Consider the following 9,218-nt stretch of genomic DNA (forward strand, 5'->3'; position numbering starts at 1 on the left):
CAAAAATAATCAATGTAACCTGTGTTCAATTATTATGTTATTATATTTTATTATATTATTATATTTTACTCATTAAATATTTTCTGAAAACCGAATTTAAATTTCGCTACTGTATAAATTTCATTGCAGACGACTCTAAGTTTGTATGGGATTTATATTTAAGGAAAAACAAAATTTCAAAATAATATACAAAATCCGTACAACAAAAATCTTTGTCTTTGATGTCCAGAATGACCCTTTAAGTTTTGTGCTAACTTTGTAGACACAAAAAGAAACTGTTGAAATTCCCCTTACGCTCTATAAATAATTTTAGAATTTGTTCTAAGTTTAGCAATGATTTGTGCAGAAGTACTTTAGTGTAGGTAGATACTGTTACGACGATGTCAGCAACTTATTACAAGTAATAATGATAACTATTACACAACATCACATAGCTTGCTCTAATTTAAATAAGTGACTAAAGCACTTGTGCTATGGAAACCGGAAACAACGACAGTATCACAAATACCCACACCCGAGAGAATAGAATAGAATGGAAAAGAATATAACTACTTAGTTTAGACCATGATCCATGGCAATGTTAGTAAATTTTTCTTAAGTGCATGAAAAAAAATATATTTATTTTTCTTTTTTTTTATTTATTTTTTGTTAGTACAATACAAAATTACTTAATTCTAGATAAATGCCACGTCTAGACCACTACCCTAAGCACGTGTAGTTGCACCCTATGTTGTTGGTAGGGGCAGTCCAGCCTGTTGGCAACAACGGCTAGGACGCTATTAGTGCTGTCGCGTACACGCATCATGAGTGAGGCAGCCCTTTTGCGAATAATGGCATGAAAGCCATCTATGTGCGCCTCCCTGAACATGTACCACATGTATATAAGTCAGTTTTCTACATTGTCCCGGCCGGGGATCGAACTCGGGATCTCAGAGATGGCGACATTATGAAAACCAGAAATTGAGCACTGAAAAGAAATTATTCTAGATTACATAGTCGAGTGACTTATGCACACCGGTTACTGAGATCAGTGCCTCTACCAGGATATTACAATGACAATTATCGTTAGCGACCGCGTAAAATGTTTGTATACAAAATATTGAAGTATGTAGTTCACGCGGTCGCTAGCGACAATTGTCACAGTAAACTCGTGGTAGAGGCAATGTGATGTTGTCTAATATTTATTTATTGTTTATTTATACTATTTTTTTCTTTATTTACAATATATAAGAATGAAGCACTTTATGCATTAGCAGGTATGTGTTTATATATATTTTTAGATGACGACGTAATGACGCCATTTAGAGCCAAATAAAAATGGATTAGGCTGATAGCACATATTGTTATATATAGTGCGTCAAAAACAAGACAAAGGTTACTTGAATTTAAAACTCTATTTACGTATTTGCGGTTGATGCTAAAAGCAATTTGTATGTGGGGCATAGGTATGTAGCTATTATGTTCATTGTTTACACGTATGCATAACGAATAATGCAAATTAAATGCCTAAAGGCAGAAGGTACTGTATTTTAATAACATTACAGTAGTGTGTTAATTAGTACGAAAATTTACCGGTTTACTTAAATAGTTTATAACTAACGTTATATTTTAAGGTTATATGGTTATTAAGGTTATATTATAAGGTTTACAAGAAAATGTTATATATGTATTTTAAGCACATGGCACATCTTGATGGCAAAATAATTTGCAGTGTGAGCGCTGAATAGTGGACCTATTTGGGAAATGAATTTTTCCAAATTGGTTTTATTTTTACAATATCAAGCTGTCCATAACAGTTGCAGTGGCACTCAGAGTTTTAAATCGCAAAGATCTGAAGTTCACTGCCTTTGCGCCCGTTACACTGAGACATAAGTTGACAAGTGTGTGGCAACAAAAAAAAACAAACAAAATACAACTATTCATATGATATGATGATGAATATACATAATAATGCTATGCTATTGAAATTATAGGCGTATGGAACTTGTCAACTTTATGCCTTAGGGTGGCGGGCGCGGGGGAGTAGTGGTAGTGCTCCTTAGACTTTGGGGTTTAACCTGTCATGCGTCAACGTACAATCTTTACAGATACACGGTTTCCCTAACGATTTGTATACTCTAGCGTCCTAAGCCACACGGAATACGCGTGGCTGTGTTTTCAAACAAAATAAAAAAAAAAGAATAAAAAATAAGATAATTTTTTTGATAAGATATTTTTTTACCAAAATTCGCTACGGACATACTGTATACGTAGGGTGAGTGATGGATTAAATGACATTGTAACTGTTATGGGTAGGCGTGTCGTTTATTATACCACCAGGCGTACGACTTGGTTCGTCTCGTCGTTAGACATCATAAAAATACTTGCACATCTTTAGGAGTTATCTGGAGTAAAACATTATTGCCTGCGACACAATCTTATTGACTGCGTCGCTATTATCGAACTAATACATTACATACACTATTATCTAAATCTTGTTATTGTTCCAAATTAACATTTGTATTTTATTTATTTCTTTTGTTTTGAGGTGTGGTTCACTGTTCATATACATACTTTAATTATTGCTGCAACAGGATCTAATGGAACTTGTTCCTTACTAATTGATAAAGTACAGTACATGGTCTATTTTTTGGCATGGGAAGTATTTCAAATACTTTTTAAGAAACTATTTAAAAAAACTTTGCAAAAAGTGTAGAGATAGAGAGAAACCTTCCAGGACCAATAATTTTGCAATGTCAAACTTGCAAAATTATTGTCTCCTCAGGAGTGCGATGTATTTTTCCGTAAGGACGTTAGATCATACGGGAGCCCCATATAGAGCCATCGAGCGCACCACTCCCATGTACAGATGACGGCTGCTCGCTTTGGGCCCTCCGAGATTGGGCAACAGCCGCTTTAAAGCAGCAGCCGTTCCCGTTAAACGAGGGATCATGCGAGTCAAGTGCTTGCGGAAGTTCCATCGAGAGTCAGGACGAGACCAAGATACTTCATCGTGGGCTCGACTCCGATGCGAGTCTCACCGATAGTGATATGATAACCCCGTGGCGGCGCACGCCGAGGGCCATGAAAGCACATTGCCTCCAACATGTTAAGCGCCACCCGGAGTCCCAACATTTATATTCTATCGACAACCTGTGCCACCGTCTCCGTGGCAAGATGGGCAGCATCCGCTAAGGTCTCATCTCGCACCCATCACCAACGTGTCATCTGCGTAGCAGATCACGTTGGCGCCCGGAGGGAGATCTCCCTTAACACCCAGTCGTATCCGATGTTCCACAGGAGCGGTCCTAGCACGGACCACTGTGGGACCTCGCACGACATTACCGTCTGCAACTACTGCCACTCCCGCCCTGGGTATGAAATGTACCTCTCAGACAGGTAGACCCCAATGATCCGACGTAGGCAGGGAGGCACTTCATGGTACTTCAGTGTTTCCCAACACATGCATGAGGTTGCAATATCTGCAGGGCTAGCACGACAAGGCGCGACTTGCGTGAGAGCGATATATATCGCGGGATTTAAGGGATAGGCTGATGTTGAAGACATTGGTAATATGAAATAAATGATTCTATTGTATTATATTCTATTCTAGTCACATATCTGTGTAAAAAATAATAGTAATAGTAGTTTAGTATCTGTAGAGCTCCTTGTGAAAGAGTTCGTCCAGGTAAGTACAAACCAACTTACCTATTTCTAGCGCCAAGCAGTAATGTGAGCATTACTGCGTTCCGGTTTAGAAGATAAGGGTGCTGATGAAATTACAGGCACATGGGACTTGTCACCTTATGTCTCAGGATGACGGTCGCAGAGGCAGTGCCCATAAGATCTTTACTATTTAAAGCTCTGAATCGCACTCCAACTATTATGAATTGGCGTGTCGCTTATCACCAGGCGCACGACTTGTTTGTCCCGTCACTTGGTATTATATTAAAAAAAATCTATCCCTTGCAATTGTCGCAGTCGGGACATGAAAATAACAGACACCACAATTGAAGAATTCTGTCAAATATGTGTCAAAAATAACCGAGAATCTTTACTATCTTAGTTAGTTACTATCTAATTAAATTTTTATTGAATTGATATTCAATACAGTGAATAGCGACATCTCTCGCCAGGACTGGTAGCTGTAAAGGTACTAACTGGGTGATAAATCTGTCAAAGATTTCTCATAGATGGCGCTACGACTAAAAAGTCGTTGAAAGACCAAGTACAAAGACACGACGCAAGCACATAGAAAAATTCGTGAGGTCCGTTGGTTCGTTCCGTGGCTTAGTTGGTATAGCGTCTGGCACGGTATGCAAGAAGACGTCGGTTCGAATCCGACCGGATCGAAGGAATTTTTTCTGAGTGCTTTTTCTGAGTGTTCGATCTTTGTATTAATAATTATAGTTACTATCTAGTTTTCGAAAATAACACCACAGTAAATTGAAGCGTACATAAGTTTAACTAAAAATGTAGAACAATTAAGTTAACCTTCAAACCAATGTTTCAGTGAAACCAACATGTAGTTAACGCCAAACAAATAGGAACGTGGTACAATCGTATGAATGCAACGGTAAATGCAATATTTGTACAATTTAAATGCGAGGGCAATGCCTCGTGTCATCACTTGTACAAGAGGTAGGCGATTATACAGTTAAGGAAAACATGTTTGAATAATTTAGTGACTCAGTAATTAATAATTACATTTACTTCAAACATTTGCTGTATTTAAATAGAAAGGAAAAAATAAAATCTACGACAACAATAAACAGATACGTTAGTTACTAATTTACTCTATTTAAAATTGAACCTTATGTTATAGACGTGAAAAGTGACACTTTGTCTGAGTTACGATATGTAGGCCTTCACCATGTTGTGTAATTTTTAAGAACTAGTTCCTTATATTAGCATCACGAACATGGATAAAAGTCAGTACAATTCGAGTACAGTGACTTACTTAAGTACTGACTTCTTTGTTGTATGTTGAAACATACAATAAAGAATAACCACTGTATAACAAAGAAATACCACTGTATTCAATACAAGATGGGATCAATGGTGTCATAGACGTATTGCGTTTAAATACCAATCGTTTTAGTCTAATAAGATATAATATATATTATGATAGATACTGTAATGATGATGACTATACGAAGTTGTTAAGTTGGATGCTATAAGTGTTTTATTTGAAATAGAGAATAGTAGTATGCGATAGCGTTAATGACGTTATGTGCCAATACAATTTATGATATTATTTCATTCGCCTACAGTTAAGAGCTTCGCTAAAAGCGTAGTCAAGACAAAAGTAATCTTAATTTGAATCTGTTGAGTGCACTCGAGTATACAACTAGCTGCCGAAAGGTAAAATGTAGAGTGATATGCGATCTTTATATAATAGTATCTCTTTTTAACAATAAAAAAAAACTTATTAATTGCTGCTGCATTGAAAGTAGCGTTTAGGACGGAAAAGTAGTCAGTACATTTATGCGGATAGATTCATACTATTCGAAACATTGACTTACAATTATGTGGACGTCGGGTCCGCGCTAAAAAGTGTCCGAACTTATAGGGCGTTAAAATCGTATACAGAGCGTCATTCAAGCTTTAGTCTCCGTTTGTTCGACTGACAGCGAAGCAAGCAAAATTAGACAGTACTGCGATGACATTACAATTTAAATTCAACGTTTTAGCTTTTTCATGTTCCTTTAAATGTCACTACGTTTGAATAGGTTGACTTGGGACATTTATTTCGTGGTTTTTGTATTAGACCCGTCGTCCATTTATTTATTATTCGAAAGATATTAAATAAAAATGACTTTAAGGGGAGGAGGAGGATCAATGAAAATGTGGACGGATTGTCAGAACGACGGTTGGTAAATGAAGGGAGTGAACACCGACATGTTAACCGACGGGAAAAGGGCTTTAAGATGGTATTGATAGCATATGTATTTAAACGTAAATAACATAACAATAGGCTTTATGTAGTCGTTTACACTGCATGCATAACGAACAATGCAAATTAAATGCAGAAGGCATTGTAATATTGCAATATTAGTGTACTGTACATCTTTACTTCTTAGATGATTTCTACTTCGTGGTCATGTGAGGACGGTTTATTGCATTGTACTTATTATTTAGCAGCAATAGAGCTCTTTGTGAAAGAGTTTGTCCAAGGAAGTAAGGTGGCAGCCTTACCTATTTCTGTCTCCAAGCAGTAATGTTACCTTTACTGCGTTCCGGTTGTAACAATGTAACGTGCTGGTAGAATTACAGGCCCATGGGACTTGTCAACTTATGTCTCAGTGCCCCTCACATATTTGCGATTTAAAGCTCTGAGTGGCACTGCAACTGTTCCTTCAGGCGCACGACTTGTTCGCCCCTTCACTTGATTTTATAAAAAAACTCTTCGGAATTGTGCAAAGAGTGCAACTCATGAAAGATATTAATTATACATTTACCCGCAGGAAAATAATTATCATGCTATAACTACACTTGTCATACGTAAAGCCATAAATTTGCAATGGTGGTGGTGCGTTCAGCGAGTCGTTCAAGGTTTGCGCATACGTTGTGTCTTTTGTGGGATGTATTCAACACAAGTCACATCTTGAATGCCTTGGTGAATGCACCACTGTCGCGGATTTATGGCATTTGCGATGAATATGATATGACGAAGATAAACATAAATATGTGTTTATGTAGTTGTGGTGCCTACTACTGTTAAAATTCACTGTCAGATACCTATGTCGGGTAACTATGCGCTATAAAACTCGTTTAATTTGCATAGTATGCAAAACTTGTTGCTGGACTACAGATTCTTCAAGAATCTGTAAACTTCATTAAATCCCTTACATCTATATTGCTATGTTCGCCAAATAGTAGGGAAATTCTATGATGTGTGATTATAATAATCATTGCGTGTTATATAATATTGTATGGCTCGCGTTTCGGGAATTCCACTCATCATGATCCAGTTTTTACTTTTTATTTTCGATGTAATATATAAATAAATGCAATATTATATGCAATACATTATAATTTAGATAAAATGCAATAATACAGAGAAGAATTTGCACAATATTACTTGCTAGAAATAGGTAAAAGAACACATGTCCATACACAATGCTTTACCGGTCCTTACAATGACGTTTGATAGTGAAAGTTGAGTATGGCAGAAGAAGCATGAAAGTAGAATTAATGCAGTGGAGATGAGATCTTTGAGGAAAATTTGTGGAATAAAGTTGAGTAATAGAGTGAAAAATACAGTAATATGTAAAAAATGTGGCTTGAAAGACGATGTGTTGACTAGATTACCGAAAGATATATATATATATATAGATAGAGAAAGGATATAATAAGAAATACCAAACAGATTTATCATGCGAATTTGAATGAAAGGATTTTAAGTAACGTCTCAGAAGGACTTACATTGATCAGATCAGGGATGTCCTCAAAAAGGCTGTGATCCGAAGTGACAAGAATAAGAGAAGTTTTATGAAAAGGGTAGTTGATATATGTATGTGTGGTTGGAAAGTTGTGTCAGGATAGATATAGATAGGTAAAATGGCGTTCCGTGGTCTATGCCTACCTCTCCTGTGTGATAAGGGCATGAGCGTTATGTATTGTATGTAAAAGACAAATTACATATTACTGTGTTTTATAAGAAAACATTTAACTCTAAGCAACACATACGCATATAAACAAAGGGTATTTCCGTAACAAAAATAAACATTTTATTTACGGACACCTTTTATGACGAAACTAATTTAACTACAACATACAAAGGTCAACTTTTACATTCATTTATACGTAAGTAGAGCATCCTTACTTGTAAAACTTCATGAATCTTCATTTTATTATATGGGTGCTGGATGTTTCATTGATATTTACTACACAGAATAATTATAGTTTTTTATGAAAAAAACCCGACCTCAAAAGTATGTATAAATTACATCTTTTTGCCAAGTTTAATTGAAAACGGCTAGTTGAAAGTGGGTGTAATCCAATAAGCCGGATACATCCCTAATTTGCAACCTTTAGAGGTGGAATATTTTCTACAAATTTGAACGTGACCACTACTGAGGTAACCAAAAACAATACAGTCGAATTGAGGACCTCCTCCTCTCTCGGTTTTAAATAAGGCATAGTCGGTTCTGAAAGACGCTATTTTAACATGTACACCGTATACTGTATAAACTATGATTTTGTACAATGCGATGTTGCCTTTGTATCATTCTTCATTACGTTTAAAAAAAACTTTAAAACAGGGAGAAAAAACAACAATGAAGTGTAGAGCATTGACCCGTTCCGCCTAAAAAACGCCAGCATGAAGACTAGCTGCACAGCTGAACTTGCTGAATGATTAAAAAGTGTTAATGTTTGTAATTCATGATTAATTTATTTGTGAAAACACAGGTTGTATAGTAGTTGAAATGTACGTAAATGTGGCTTTCGCTATGTCGTTACTATGGTCTTCTCGACGCTAACCTAAACGCATATGAAAGTCGTCGTCAAAACGCATCATGTCACCACGAACACAAGGTAGCCACTGTACACTGTTGACGAGTTCCTCATATCTGTCTGCCATTTCCATCATCAGATCAGCTCTATCTAACCATAACATTTTCAGTGGAATTACATCTATTCGTATGTGCAAAGTTTTGTTGAAATCCGCTAACGGAACGTGGGTGAAATTTAATAAATTGGATTTATTCTCTATTTGACCATAGAGCCATATGGTGTCCCTAATCATTTTGGTACTGTAGCGTCCTATGTAACAACGGGTTAAAACAGTTACCGTGTAGGTACAGCTACAATAAAAATCCCCATGTCTTCATAAAATGGAAAGAAATACCGGTATTAGACTACTATTAAGATTGCATTAGATACAATGATGTTGCAAGTTATTGTAACATAGCATGTTTCGAGATTAACAAATACGATTCTGTCGGTTTCTAAACCAAATAAGCATTATATGTGATCTCGACGTATGAGTGACGTTAATACGAAGTATTAAATAACCGTTCAAGTTTTTACTTTGAACTGTTAATCTCATACCTGATGTTACATGTTAAATCGTGGCTTATCGTCTATATTGTATTTATTCGAAATTCGAATATCGTATTTAATAAAATTATAATTATACGGGATTCCCATGGAGCCAAGATTTTGAAAATCTCGGGTGAAATATAGATAATAGGGGTTAAAGTATGAAATTGCCGATTTGTACTGAAAATCTA

Source organism: Hyposmocoma kahamanoa, unplaced genomic scaffold (assembly GCF_003589595.1).
Source record: "Hyposmocoma kahamanoa isolate Upper Pololo Valley unplaced genomic scaffold, ASM358959v1 64, whole genome shotgun sequence".
NCBI lineage: Eukaryota > Metazoa > Arthropoda > Insecta > Lepidoptera > Cosmopterigidae > Hyposmocoma > Hyposmocoma kahamanoa.